The 13940-nt window shown below is 37.4% G+C and overlaps 1 pseudogene; it reads right to left on the reverse strand.

The window, feature by feature from the left end:
- LOC103090244 (hyaluronan synthase 2-like) overlaps positions 1-13497 on the reverse strand; it is a 23239-nt pseudogene extending 9742 nt beyond the window's left edge.
- Positions 13498-13940: the final 443 nt, after the last annotated feature.

Genomic DNA, 13940 nt, shown 5'->3' on the forward strand with positions numbered 1-13940 from the left:
AAAAAAAAAAAAAAAAAAAAACACCTTAACGAAAATAGAATATTGCATACAGTTGACCAAAAGCTCAATCAAAATTCACAGCGCATGGTCACTAATTATATTAAACAGACTTCTAGGACTTTATCAATATTACATGATATTTTCATTAAAAAAAATCTTTTTCTATTTATTTGCATTCTGGATAAATGGAATTTACATGTAAGCATGCAGCTAAACTTACCAGCTTCAGATTAAGCAGCAAATACATAATGGCGAATGATGGGAGTGGCAAGTACAAAATCATAAAATCTAAGAACGTTAGAGCTAAAAAGCCCATTTGACATTAATGAGTAAAATAATTTCAGAAAAAAAAAATGTCCTCACAGGAAAAAAAAAAGATAATCTTTCTTTTGGGAGAGAGATGGGGAATGGGGAGGACAATCCTCTCTTATAGTATTTGCTTTATGGTATAAGATCTCAAATCTAGCCAATGGAAAGCCTCTACTTCTGGACACCTAAACAATTTGGCATTTCTTTATTACTCTTCTTTAAAGAGATTAGGAAGATATATTCCTTCTTTGGTAGAATGAATTACCCAAATTTTTATAAAATAATTCTTGTCTCTGCTCAACCTAGAATATCTTCAAAACATTGAATTTTTAAAAAGGAATCATTTGGTTATTCTCCTTTCCTTTTTAGGAAGGCTTAAACATAAGTGAAGTTTATAGAAGGTGTAAGGCAAAGGTGACAAGCCAGCTGGAAAAGTGAGAAACCAAATGTTGTCACCTCTAAGTCTTAAGCAATGAAATACCCTTATTCCAAATGTTTGGAATTCTTATTCTAAAAAAGGGAATCAGGAAATCCTATAATGGTGGCCCTTAAACACCAAGCTAAACAACTAAGTTAAATCTAGATTCAGATTTTCCCTTTCCTAGTTCAATGTGCTCTTAATCTTATCCTATAAAATGAAGAATACAAAGAAACATATTATATAACATTCTCAACATCGGCCCTCAGAATATTTAAGTTACTCTTAGACTTCCTATATAGAACAGGAACCAATCAAATATTATATACATTCAATTCTCATTATTCACAGTAGCTATGTTCTACCAAGTTTCTATGAACAATGAATTAGCAAATATCAAAATTTGCTTTCAGCGGAAATATAGGATTAGAGTCCTCCAAGCCTCTGATCACAATATTTTTGTCTAGTGATTAATGTCTAAACTTTTTTTATTTGTGCTTCTGTTTTAAAACACACACACACACACACATACACACACACACACACACACACACACACACACACGATTCATTAACAGTGAACTCATGTCTAACTATAACTACACTATAACTCATGCCTCAGTAAAGCTCATCTAACAAACCTATTTTCTCCATAAGGCAATTATAGTCTTCGTGTGTTACGAACCCTGTATAGCACTTTGACGCTGCAGTTGGGGACCATTTTGAACAAAAACATGGTATTAAATAAACTAAAGATGTTATTCGTTTACTGTCTAAAAGCTGAGACAAGAAGGCAAGCATAATCTTGTTTGACTTTAGTAGGGAACGTGCACATTGGGCAAATCAAATCTTTTGCCACTCTGCACATGTCTGCAAATGACTACAAAAGCACTGCAACTGTTGATTTTGGGGTAGCGAATACAATTTAGTGAGTAGGTTAATTTACAAATACAGAATTCATAAATAATGAGGGTCAACTCTACTATTATGAATGATTCAGTCTTACTTTACTCCTGCTCAATGAATCTTGGATATGTAGGTTGCTACCCGATTAAGTTAATAATAAAGTTGTCTCCTATATACTTTCCTTTTAGAAAATGTTCATATTTACAGTATTGTATATTTTCCACCTGGGAAATCCCTAATGCACACGTCATGAGATAATTTTTCTCTTTCATCACACAGACTGATAGCCATTTACATTGTAAAATCCACGTTCAGTGATAGGAGATATGTTAAAGCAATTAAATAATCTAGATGTCACAGGATACTTAAAGTCTTCTGATATTGTAGATTAAAAATGATGCAAAAAGGCAAGTATAACATAATTTAAAATTTCTTCTTTTAAAGATATTTTTTGGTGTGGACCATTTTTAAAGTCTTTATTGAATTTGTTACAATATTGCTTCTGTTTTACTTTTTGGTTCTTTGGCCACAAGGTGTGTGAGATCTTAGGGATCACCGACTAGGGATTGAACCCACATCCCCTGCATTGGAAGGTAAAGTCTTAACCACTGGACTGCCAGGGAAGTCCCTCAAATTTTTGTTTTAAAAAGAAGGGGACTGTTTTACCTTCCAGTTGTTGTTTCATCTATATTTTTATTTTTTCTAACATACCTGTTAGTTTTCTAATCTTATTTTATTTTTTACCCTTTGTTATTGTTCTGCTCCTTTTTTCTTTTTCTTTTTTTTTTTTTTTGCCGCCCTGTGTGGCTTGTGGGATATTGGTTCATGAGCTGGGGGTCGGGCCTGAGCTTCTGCAGTGGGAGCTCTGAGTCCAAACCACTGGACTAACAGAGAACCTCAGACCCCAGGGAATATTCATCGGAGTGAGGTCTCCTAGAGGTCCTCATCTCGGCACCAAGACCCAGCTCTACCCAACAGCCTACAAACTCCAGTGCTGGAAACTTCAGGCCAAACAACTAGTAAGACAGGAACGCAATCCCACCCATAAACAAAAAACAAACAAACAAAAAAAATGAAGCAACAAAAAAAGTCAGAGATGAAGGATCATGGTAAAAACCTATAAGACCAAATAAATGAAGAGGAAATAGTACCATGTGTAAAATAGGTAGCTAGTGGGAATCTGCTGTACAGCACAGGGAGTTCAGCTTGGTGCTCTATAATGACCTAGGTGGGTGGGAGGGGGGTGGGAGAGGGAGGCCCAAGAGGGAGGAGATACAGGTATACATATAGCTGATGCACTTCATTGTACAGCAGAAACTAACACAGCATTGTAAAGCAATTATATATCAATTAAAAAATAAATTTAAAAAATTAAATTAAATTTTAAAAAAAGAAGGGGAAAGAAGAGAGATATATGCTAGAAAGTATTATATTTGACAATCTATGTTTCAGTCAAGTATTTGCTGCAGATGATTTTAATTTTGCTCATTGTGATTTTCTACATTTTTAAAAAACACACTGCCCTAATCATGTGTTATTTTGGCAAATAAAAAAGCTAACATAAATACTAATTTGAAAAGATAAGAAAGACTTTTGCCCTACCTTGAGCCATATCTAGACAGAACAGAATCTGTCCTTCTTTGAAAAAAAAAAAAAGTTTCTCCAGAAAATACTTTGATTCAAAATTAAGAAAATCTTCCTCATCCTCCTCTTTATTTCTCATTCTCCACATCTTTGTTTTGTCATTTTATTATTTTTCTTCTTCTGTTTGTCTATCTTCTCTGTCTCTGAAAGGAGCCACTTGCATCACAGATGAATTCTCTACCACATTGCATTTATCCTAGATTAAATCTTCCCTCAATATTCCAGGTCAGTATTAATTATTTGAGGGGCTATAAAACTGAGACAGTAGTCAGTAGAGAATACTAGAAATGACAGCTGAGAGAGTTAGAGGAAGAGGTGATAATTGATAAAGATTGGCCTGGAATAGACCAGAGGATGCCTACCCAGAGAGCCCAGGAGAGTAGATGGAAGGTTACTCTTGAGATAGGAATGGTACCTTTGAAACTGTAATCAGGAGAGAGTAAAGAAGATCTTGACAGCCTTCAGAGCATGTATTTTTGATATTCTCTTTCACAGGAGGCAAGATCACAGGTAGTTAAGCAGGGAGTAGTTTGGGTAAAGCCTTGGCAAAGTGGTGAAAATATGAAATAATAGACATGAGAACAATAAGCAAAACATTTACTCAAGATCAAATCAAATGAAAAGAATGCTGACCAGTGCTGAGGATCCAGCTGCAACTGGAAACCAATCATTCTGGCCATCTCTCTGCACAGTTAAACAGTGTTCTCTAGCCAAGTTAGCAAGTATGAGCAGATGGTCAATTTCTTCCCCTACCCCCATTCTCTCTTGTGTATTAGCACCTGAACTTTGCTTCCTTCCATCCCGAACCAACTTGAACTCCACATTCAATCACTTGTAATGCTCAGGAGTCAATAACCTCAACTCCTCCCCTTTCGTCTTTCTGTGGCTTCTGCTCTGCAACTCTTGGACCTTGGGTCAGACAGAATGGAAGATGAGAGTGTATTTTCTATTCAATATTTATTGAAGTATAGTTGATTTACAATGTTGTGTTAATTTCAGGTGTACAGCAAAGTAAATCTGTTATACATATATTTAAATTTTAGAAATTTCCACTGCTATAGGGCGAGGATGGTTAAGTATCTGGGGATTTGATGAGGGATGACCGAATGGAATTTACTGGTCTCAGAATGCCAAAATATTTTTTTACCCTGTTTAGGTGGTTGGAATGGCCTGAGAGTCTACAAAGGATTCAGGGCCCAGTTAACAGTGCTGCTAGGGTCAGTCTATCTGAAGGAAGGAAATTTCTCAAGCCTGGTTAGGTCTGTAGCAGGAAGGCTATTCTAACATTTCATATTTTATATTATTTTTTCCTGGACAGGTACAATGTCAAATTGTCAAGAATACAAGCAAAATTCAAAACAAAAAAGATGGGAGATGTAGATTTGGGAAGAGCAGGTTTAAAAAAAAAAAAAAAAAAGGAAACCCCACACAATGACTTCTTGATTAGAAATAACAAATGTAATGACAGTTTTAACCAGAATTAAAGGGAAAATATCAAAATAGATGTTCTCTCCTTTTAGGTTTCATTCTTCAAATCCTCTGCAAGTTTCCAAGTCATCCCTTGCTTTAAATATTTCATTTTATTTTCTCATCTGGGCCTGAGGTTGCAAAAGGCAAACATGTAAAAATGTCCTGAGTTAATTACAACTACCTAAATTGTGATAGTTCTAGAAATTAGAAGAACTTGGGAGTGAAATTCTATCAACTCCTTAGAAGGGAGATTAATATGCAGATAGCATCAACTTAAGAAATGTTTCAAAACTCTTCAGAGATTAACTGAACTCACTGTGTGGTGGGCATTGACATGTACTATAGTTTTGAAGTAAGGACTAGATGATCATATAAGAACATAACAATAGTATTGTCAGCAAACTTTTTAATAATATTAACAATACCATTATTAACAACTTTTGTTAAGCCACTTTGGATACATGATTTGAAATAATTATCTCAAACCCTTTATGAGATTAGTTTCTTGTATCCAGATATCCAAGGTTTGGGAGGTGGTCTTGCTCAAGGTCAACAACCTACTAACAACTGTGATTAGAATCTCAGTCAATTGACATTAAAGCCAGAGTCCATTTTTATCCCATTACACAAAGAGATCCACTGGGCATCACTTCATGCCCATAAAGACCCATTAAAAATATGATGGGTCCTCTGAAAACTAGAATTTTACTTTCAACAGAAGGCTAAGAGTGTCCGGTGGATTTTGTAAGCCAGAGACATTTCTCCCTTCTTGATATTATTATGACCAAAATATAATAAAGTATCTGCAGAAAATTACAACTAGAAAACTCACAGGAGAGATTGGTTGAAGATGGTGGAGTAGAAGGACGTGCGCTCACTCCCTCTTGCAAGAGCACCAGAATCACAACTAACTACTGAACAATCATCGACAGGAAGACACTGGAAATCACCAAAAAAAGATACCCCACATCCAAAGACAAGGGAGGAGCCACAATGAGATGGTAGGAGCAATGCAATCACAATAAAAGCAAACCCCATAACTGCTGGGTGGGTGACCCACAAACTGGAGAACACTTATACAACAGAAGCCCACCCACTGGAGTGAAGGTTCTGAGGCTGACATCAGGCTTCCCAACCTGGGAGTCTGGCAACAGGAGGAGGAATTCCCAGAGAATAAGACTTTGAAGGCTAGTGGGATTTGATTTCAGGACTTTGACAGGACTAGGGGAAACAGAGACTCCATTCTTGGAGGGCACACACAAAATAGTGTGTGCATCAGGACCCAGGGGGAAGGAGCAGTGACCACATAGGAGACTGAACCAGACCTATCTGCTAGTGTTGGATGGCCTCCTGCAGAGGCAGGGGGTGGCTGTGGCTCACTGACAGGAAGGACACTGGTAGCAGAAGTTCTGGGAAGAACTCCTTGGTATGAGCCCTCCCAGAGTCTGCCATTAGCCCCACCAAAGGGCCTGTAGCCTCCAGTGCTGGGCTGCTCCAGGCCAAAAAAACAATAGGGAGGGAACTCAGCTCCACCCATCAACAGAAAAGCAGATTAAAGTTTTACTGAGCTCTGCCCACCAGAGCAACACCCAGCTCTAACCACCACCAGTTCCTCCCATCAGGAAATGTGCACAAGCCTCTTAGATAGCCTCATCCCCCAGAGGGCAGACAGCAGAAGCAAGAAGAACTACAATCCTGCAGCCTGTGAAATGAAAACCACATTCACAGATAGACAAAGTGAAAAAGCAGAAGACTATCTACCAGATGAAGGAACAAATGAAACCCCAGAAAACCAACTAAATGAAGTGGAGATAAGCAACCTTCCAGAAAAAGAATTCAGAATAATGATAGTGAAGATGATCCAGAACCTCGGAAAAAGAATGGAGGCAAAGATCAAGAAGATGCAAGAAATGTTTAACAAAGACCTAGAAGAATTAAAGAACAAACACCTAGAAGAATTAAAAAACAAACAAACAGAGATGAACAATACAATAAGTGAAATGAAAAATGCACTAGAAGGAATCAATAGCAGAATAACTGAGGCAGAGGAACGGATAAGTGACCTGGAAGACAGAATGGTGGAATTCACTGCTGTGGAACAGAATAAAGAAAAAAGAATGAAAGGAAATGAAGACATCTAAGAGACCACTGGGACAACATTAAATGCACCAACATTCGCATTATAGGGATCCCAGAAGAAGAGAGAGAGAAAGGACCCAAGAAAATATTTGAAGATATTATAGTTGAAAACTTCCCTAATATGGGAAAGGAAATAGCTGCCACCCAAGTCCAGAAAGTGCAGAGTCCCAGGCAGGATAAACCCAAGGTGAAACACGCCGAGACACATAGTAATCAAATTGACAAAAATTAAAGACAGAAAAAGTATTAAAAGCAACAAGGGGAAAACGACAAATAACATACAAGGGAATTCCCATAAGGTTAACTGCTGATTTCTCAGCAGAAACTCTACAAGCCAGAGGGAGTGGCACGATATATTTAAAGTGATGAAAGGGAAGAATGTACAATCAAGATTACTCTACCCAGCAAGGATCTCATTCAGATTCGAGGGCGAAATCAAAAGCTTTCCAGACAAACAAAAGCTAAAAGAATTCAGCACCACTAAACCAGCTCTACAACAAATGCTAAAGGAACTTCTCTAAGTGGGAAACACAAGAGATGATAAGGACCTACAAAAACAAACCCCCCAAAATTAAGAAAATGGTAATAGTAACATACATACTGATAATCACCATAAATGTGAATGGGTTAAATGCCCCAACCAAAAGACACAGGCTCACTGGATGGATACAAAAACAAAACCCATATACATGCTGTCTACAAGAGACCCACTTTAGACCTAGAGATACATACAGACTGAAAGTGAGGGGATGGAAAAAGATATTCCATTCAAATGGAAATCAAAAGAAAGCTGGAGTAGCAATTCTCATATCAGACAAAATAGACTTTAAAATAAAGAATGTTATAAGAGACAAGGAAGGACACTACATATTGATCAAGGGGTCAATCCAAGAAGAAGATATAACAATTATGAATATTTATGCACCCAGCATAGGAGCACCTCAATACATAAGGCAAATGCTAACAGCTATAAAAGAGGAAATCGACAGTAACACAATAATAGTAGGGGACTTTAACAACTCACTTACACCAATGGACAGATCATCTACACAAATGGACAGATCATCCAGAGAGAAAATTAATAAGGAAATACAAGCTTTAAATGACACAGGAGATCTGATAGATTTAATTGATATTTATAGGACATTCCATCCGAAAACAGCAGACTACACTTTCTTCTCAAGTGTGCATGGAACATTCTTCAGGATATATCACATCTTGGGTCACAAATCAAGTCTCGGTAAATTTAAGAAAATTGAAATCATATCAAGCATCTTTTCTGACCACAACACTATGAGATTAGAAATCAGTTACAGGGAAAAAAAGTAATAAACACAAACACATGGAGGCTAAAGAATATGTTACTAAATAACCAAGAGATTTTATCAGAAGAAATCAAAGATGAAATAAAAAAAAATACCTAGAGACAAATGACGATGAAAACATGACTATCCAAAACCTATGGGATGCAGCAAAAGAAGTTCCAAGAGGGAAGTTTATAGCAATACAAGTCTACTTCAAGAGAAAAGAAAAATCTCAAATAAACAATTTAACCTTACACCTAAAGGAACTAGAGAAAGAAGAAAAAATAAAACCCAAAGTTAGTAGAAGGAAAGAAATCATAAAGATCAGAGCAGAAATAAATGAAATAGAAACAAAGAAAACAATAGCAAAGATCAATAAAACTAAAAGCTGGTTCTTTGAGAAGATAAACAAAATTGATAAACCTTTAGCCAGACTCATCAAGAAAAAGAGGGAGAGGACTCAAATCAATAAAATTAGAAATGAAAAAGAAGTTACAATGGGCACCGCAGATATACAAAGCTTCATAAGAGACTACTATAAGCAACTCTATGCCAATAAAATGGACAACCTGGAAGAAATGGAAAAATTCTTAGAAAGATATAACCTTCCAACACTGAACCAGGAAGAAACAGAAAATATGAACAGACCAATCACAAGCACTGAAATTGAAGCTGTGATTAAAAACCTTCCAACAAACAAAATCTAGGACCAGATAGCTTCACAGGTGAATTCTATCAAACATTTAGAGAAGAGCTCACACTCATCCTTCTCAAACTCTTCCAAAAAATTGCAGAGGAAAGAACACTCCCAACTCATTCTATGAGGCCACCATCACCCTGATACCAAAACCAGACAAAAATACTTCAAAAAAAGAAAATTACAGACCAATATCACTGATGAATATAGATGAAAAATCCTCAACAAAATACCAGCAAACAGAATCCAACAACACATTAAAAGGATCATACACCATGATCAAGTGGGATTTATCCCAGGGATGCAAGGATTCATCAATATATGCAAATCAATCAATGTGATACACCATATTAACAAACGGAAGGATAAAAAACGTATGATAACCTCAATAGATGCAGAAAAAGCTTTTGACAAAATTCAACACCCATTTATGATAAAAACTCTCTAGAAAGTGGGCATAGAGGGATCTTACCTCAACATAATAAAGGACATATATGACAAACCTACAGTAAACATTGTTCTCAATGGTGAAAAACTGAAAGCACTTCCTCTAAGATCATGAGCAAGACAAGGATGTCCACTCTCGCCACTATTATTCAACAAAGTTTTGGAAGTCCTAGCCATGGCAATAAGAGGAGAAAAAGAAATAAAAGTAACACAGATTGGAAAAGGAGAAGTAAAATTGTTACTCTTTGCAGGTGAAGTGATACTATACATAGAAAATCCTAAAGATGCCACCAGAAAACGACTAGAGGTAATCAAAGAATTTGGTAAAATTGCAGGATACAAAATTAATGCACAGAAATCTCTTGCATTCCTATACACTAACAACAAAAGATCAGAAAGAGAAATTAAGGAAACAATCCCATTCACTACTGCAACAAAAAGAATAAAATACCTAGGAATAAAGCTACCTAAGAAGACAAAAGACCTGTAAGCAGAAAACTATAAGACACTGATGAAAGAAATCAAAGATGACACAAACAGATGGGGAGATATACCATGTTCTTGGATTAAAAGAGTCAATATTGTGAAAATGACTATACTATCCAAAGCAATCTACAGATTCAGTGCAATCCCTATCAAATTACCAATGGCATTTTTTACAGAACTAGAACAAAAAATCTTAAAATTTGTATGGAGGCAAAAAAGACCCTGAATAGTCAAAGCAATCTTGAGGGAAAAAAATGGAGCTGGAGGGCTTCCCTGGTGGCGCAGTGGTTGAGAGTCCACCTGCCGATGCAGGGGACACGGGTTTGTGCCCCGGTCCGGGAAGATCCCACATGCCACGGAGCGGATGGGCCCGTGAGCCATGGCTGCTGAGCCTGCGCGTCCAGAGCCTATGCTCTGCAGCAGGAGAGGTCACAACAGTGAGGGATGCGCATACCGCAAAAAAAAAAAAAAAAAAATGGAGCTGGAGGAATCAGGCTCCCAGATTTCAGACTATACTACAAAGCTACAGTAATTGAGACAGTATGGTAGTGGCACAAATACATAAATATAGATCAGTGGAACAGGATAGAAAGCCCAGAGATAAACCCACGCACCTATGGTCAACTAATCCATGGCAAAGGAGGCAAGGATATACAATGGGGAAAAGACAGTCTCTTCAATAAATGGTGCTGGGAAAACTGGACAGCTACATGTACAAGAATGAAATTAGAGCACTCCCAAACACCATGCACAAAAATAAACTCAAAATGGATTAAAGACCAAAATGTAAGGCCAGACTCTATAAAACTCTTAGAGGAAAACATAGGAAGAACACTCTATGACATAAATTAAAGCAAGATCCTTTTTGATCCACTTACTAGAGAAATGGAAATAAGAACAAAAATAAACAAATGGACTTAATGAAACTTAAAAGCTCTTGCACAATAAAGGAAACCATAAACAAGACAAAAAGACAACCCCCAGAGTGGGAGAAAATATTTGCAACCAATCAATGGACAAAGGATTAATCTCCCAAATATATAAACAGCTCATGCAGCTCAATGTTAAAAAATCAAACAACCCAATCAAAAAATGGGCAGAAGGCCTAAATGGATATTTCTCCAAAGAAGACGTACAGATGGCCAAGAGGCACATGAAAATATGCTCTACATCACTAATTATTAGAGAAATGCAAATCAAAACTACAATGACATATTACCTCACACTGGTTAGCATGGGCATCATCAGAAAATCTACAAACAACAAATGCTGGAGAGGATGTGTAGAAAAAGGAACCCTCTTGCACTGTTGGTGGGAATGTAAATTGATACAGCCACTATGGAGAACAGTATGGAGGTTCTGTAAAAAACTAAAAATAGAATTACCATATGACCCAGCAATCTCACTACTGGGCATATACTCAGAGAAAACCATAACTCAAAAAGACACATGCACCCCAATGTTCATTGCAGCACTATTTACAATAGCCAGGTCATGGAAGCAACCTAAATGCCCATCGACAGATAAATGGATAAAGAAGATGTGGCACATATATACAATGGAATATTACTAGGCTATAAAAAGGAGCAAAAGTGGGTCATTTGTAGAGATGTGGGTGGACCTAGAGACTGTCATACCTAGTGAAGTAAGTCAGAAAGGGAAAAACAAATGTCATATATTAATGCATACATGTGGAATCTAGAAAAATTGTACAAGAGGGAAGAGATACGGGAACATATGTATATGTATAACTGATTCACTTTTTTATAAAGCAGAAGCTAGCACACCATTGTAAAGCAATTATACTCCAATAAAGATGTTAAAAAAAAAAAAGAAAAGAAAAAAAAAAGAAAAATGGTACAGATGAACTGGTTTGCAAGGCAGAAATAGAGACACAGATGTAGAGAACAAATGTATGGAAAACAAGGGGGGAAAGCAGGGAGTGGGTGGTGGAATGAATTGGGAGATTGGGATTGACATATATACAGTAATAGGTATAAAATAAATAACTAGTAAGAAACTGCTGTGTAAAAAAATAAAATTAAATAAAATTAAAAAACAAAAAAAAAAGAAAAAAAGGAAGAAAACTCACAGGAACCCTACTAACATTCTACAAAAGACAACCTCAATGACAGCTAGGAGAGGAGAAACCCAAGAGTGTGCAGGCAGGGAATTAATGAGAGACACAGCCTGTCTGATTTTCATGCAAGCAAACGACATCACAAATGTTTTCAAAGTTCAAGTTGCAGTGAATGAGGTAATGCTGTTTGGAAAGTGAAATAAACATGACTTAGGTTTTGCTCTGGAAAGTTGATCTCCCCCACCCTTTTTCATTTTCCTATTCTTCTCTGTGTCTAAATTTTGAATTCCTTATTCTGCTAAATCAAAATTGTTTTATCAGGCTTCCCTGGTGGCGTAGTGGTTGAGAGTCCGCCTGCCGATGCAGGGACACGGGTTCGTGTCCCGGTTCGGGAAGATCCCATATGCCTCGCAGCAGCTGGGCCCGTGAGCCATGGCCACTGAGCCTGTGCGTCCGGAGCCTGTGCTCTGCAACGGGAGAGGCCATAACAGTGAGAGGCCCGCGTACCGCTAAAAAAAAAAATTGTTTTTCTCCATTCTCACATTTTGCCTTCTCTGTGAAACATTTCCTTGGGCCTGCAGATTTTCTCAAGACACTTCTGCTGGGACAGACACTATTTTTTTGCAAGGCTGGTGATTTTAAGATTGTGGAAAATAATGTTGTACTTGACTTGGCACATCCAAGGTGGAAGAAAAGGTAAGATACAGGAAGAGAAGGAAGGATGAGTCTCCTGTTCAAAATAATCTTGATTTCCAACCAATAACACTGTACAAGTTAAGCATTTTCATTGTCTTAACCATTTCATAAGATTTTTTTTTCTCTCTTTTGGAATGTGCTTTCAACAGTCATGCTGTTTTCAGATGAACTGAAAGGAGTACTGTGTCATAGGACAAGTCATAGCATATGACTGGAGAGATACAAAAGATGCTTTATTTAAACGTATGTTTGTCCTGGAAGATGTGGAAACCTACGTGTACATAGTCCACACTTCATCCCAGTGCTCTGAAAGCCATGTACATGACTTCTTTTTTTCCACCCCATTTTTGCATGATGCAAAAATGTCTGTTGGACAACACCAACTGGGTGACATGTTGTGAGCTTTCTTTATGTAACTCATCCATCTCACCAGGACCTTTCACATGAAAGTTGTTCTTCCAGATATAAGTGGCTGATTTATCCCTGCCCATGACTTTGCTGAAGATGTCCATCATGTAAAGGTCATCTTTTGAGTTTCCAACTGTGACCATGACAACTTTAATTCCAGGGTAGGTTAGCCTTTTCACAGATTGCAGACATTTCCGTAAGTAGTCTGGATCTTCTTGATACGCAGCAATGCAAAGAGCAACAGTTTTGTTCAAGTTAATGGGGATATTTCAGTATTTTTTCATTTTTCGGTGCTCCAAAAAGGCAAACAGGCTTTGGATGATGAGGTGTGATGCTAAAAAGGCACCATATAGTCCAAAAGAGAAATAGTAATTATCTGTTTGGATAAATTGGTAGCCAACAATATAAGCAGCTGTGATTCCAAGGAGTAGAGAAACTCCAAAAAGTGTGGTTCCAATTATTCTCAGGATACATAGAAACCTCTCACAATGCATCTGTAAAATAATCACATGATGCACTTGGTTAGCCACTCTTGTCCCATGCTTGTTATATACATGGTATCACAGGGAGAGCATTGGACTAGAAGCATTCCAGGTGTTCTAACCCTGAGTTTCTTTCCTTTTTTTTTAAAAACTTTTTATTTTATATTGGAGTATAGCCAATGTTGTGATAGTTTCAGGCGTACAGCAAAGCGACTCAGCCATAGATACACATGCATCCATTCTCCCCCAAACTCCCCTCCCATCCAGGCTGCCACATAACATTAAGCAGAGTTCCCTGTGCTGTACAGTAGGTCCTTGTTGGTTATCAATTTTAAATATGGCAGTGTGTACATGTCGATCCCAAACTCCTTAATTATCCCTTCCACCCACCCTTCCCCCCTCATAACCATAAGTTTGTTCTCTAAGCCTGTGAGTCTGTTTCTGTTTTGTGAATA

The sequence above is a fragment of the Lipotes vexillifer genome, unplaced genomic scaffold (genome assembly GCF_000442215.2).
Source record: "Lipotes vexillifer unplaced genomic scaffold, Lipotes_vexillifer_v1.1 scaffold855, whole genome shotgun sequence".
In the NCBI taxonomy this organism is placed as follows: Eukaryota; Metazoa; Chordata; class Mammalia; order Artiodactyla; family Lipotidae; genus Lipotes; species Lipotes vexillifer.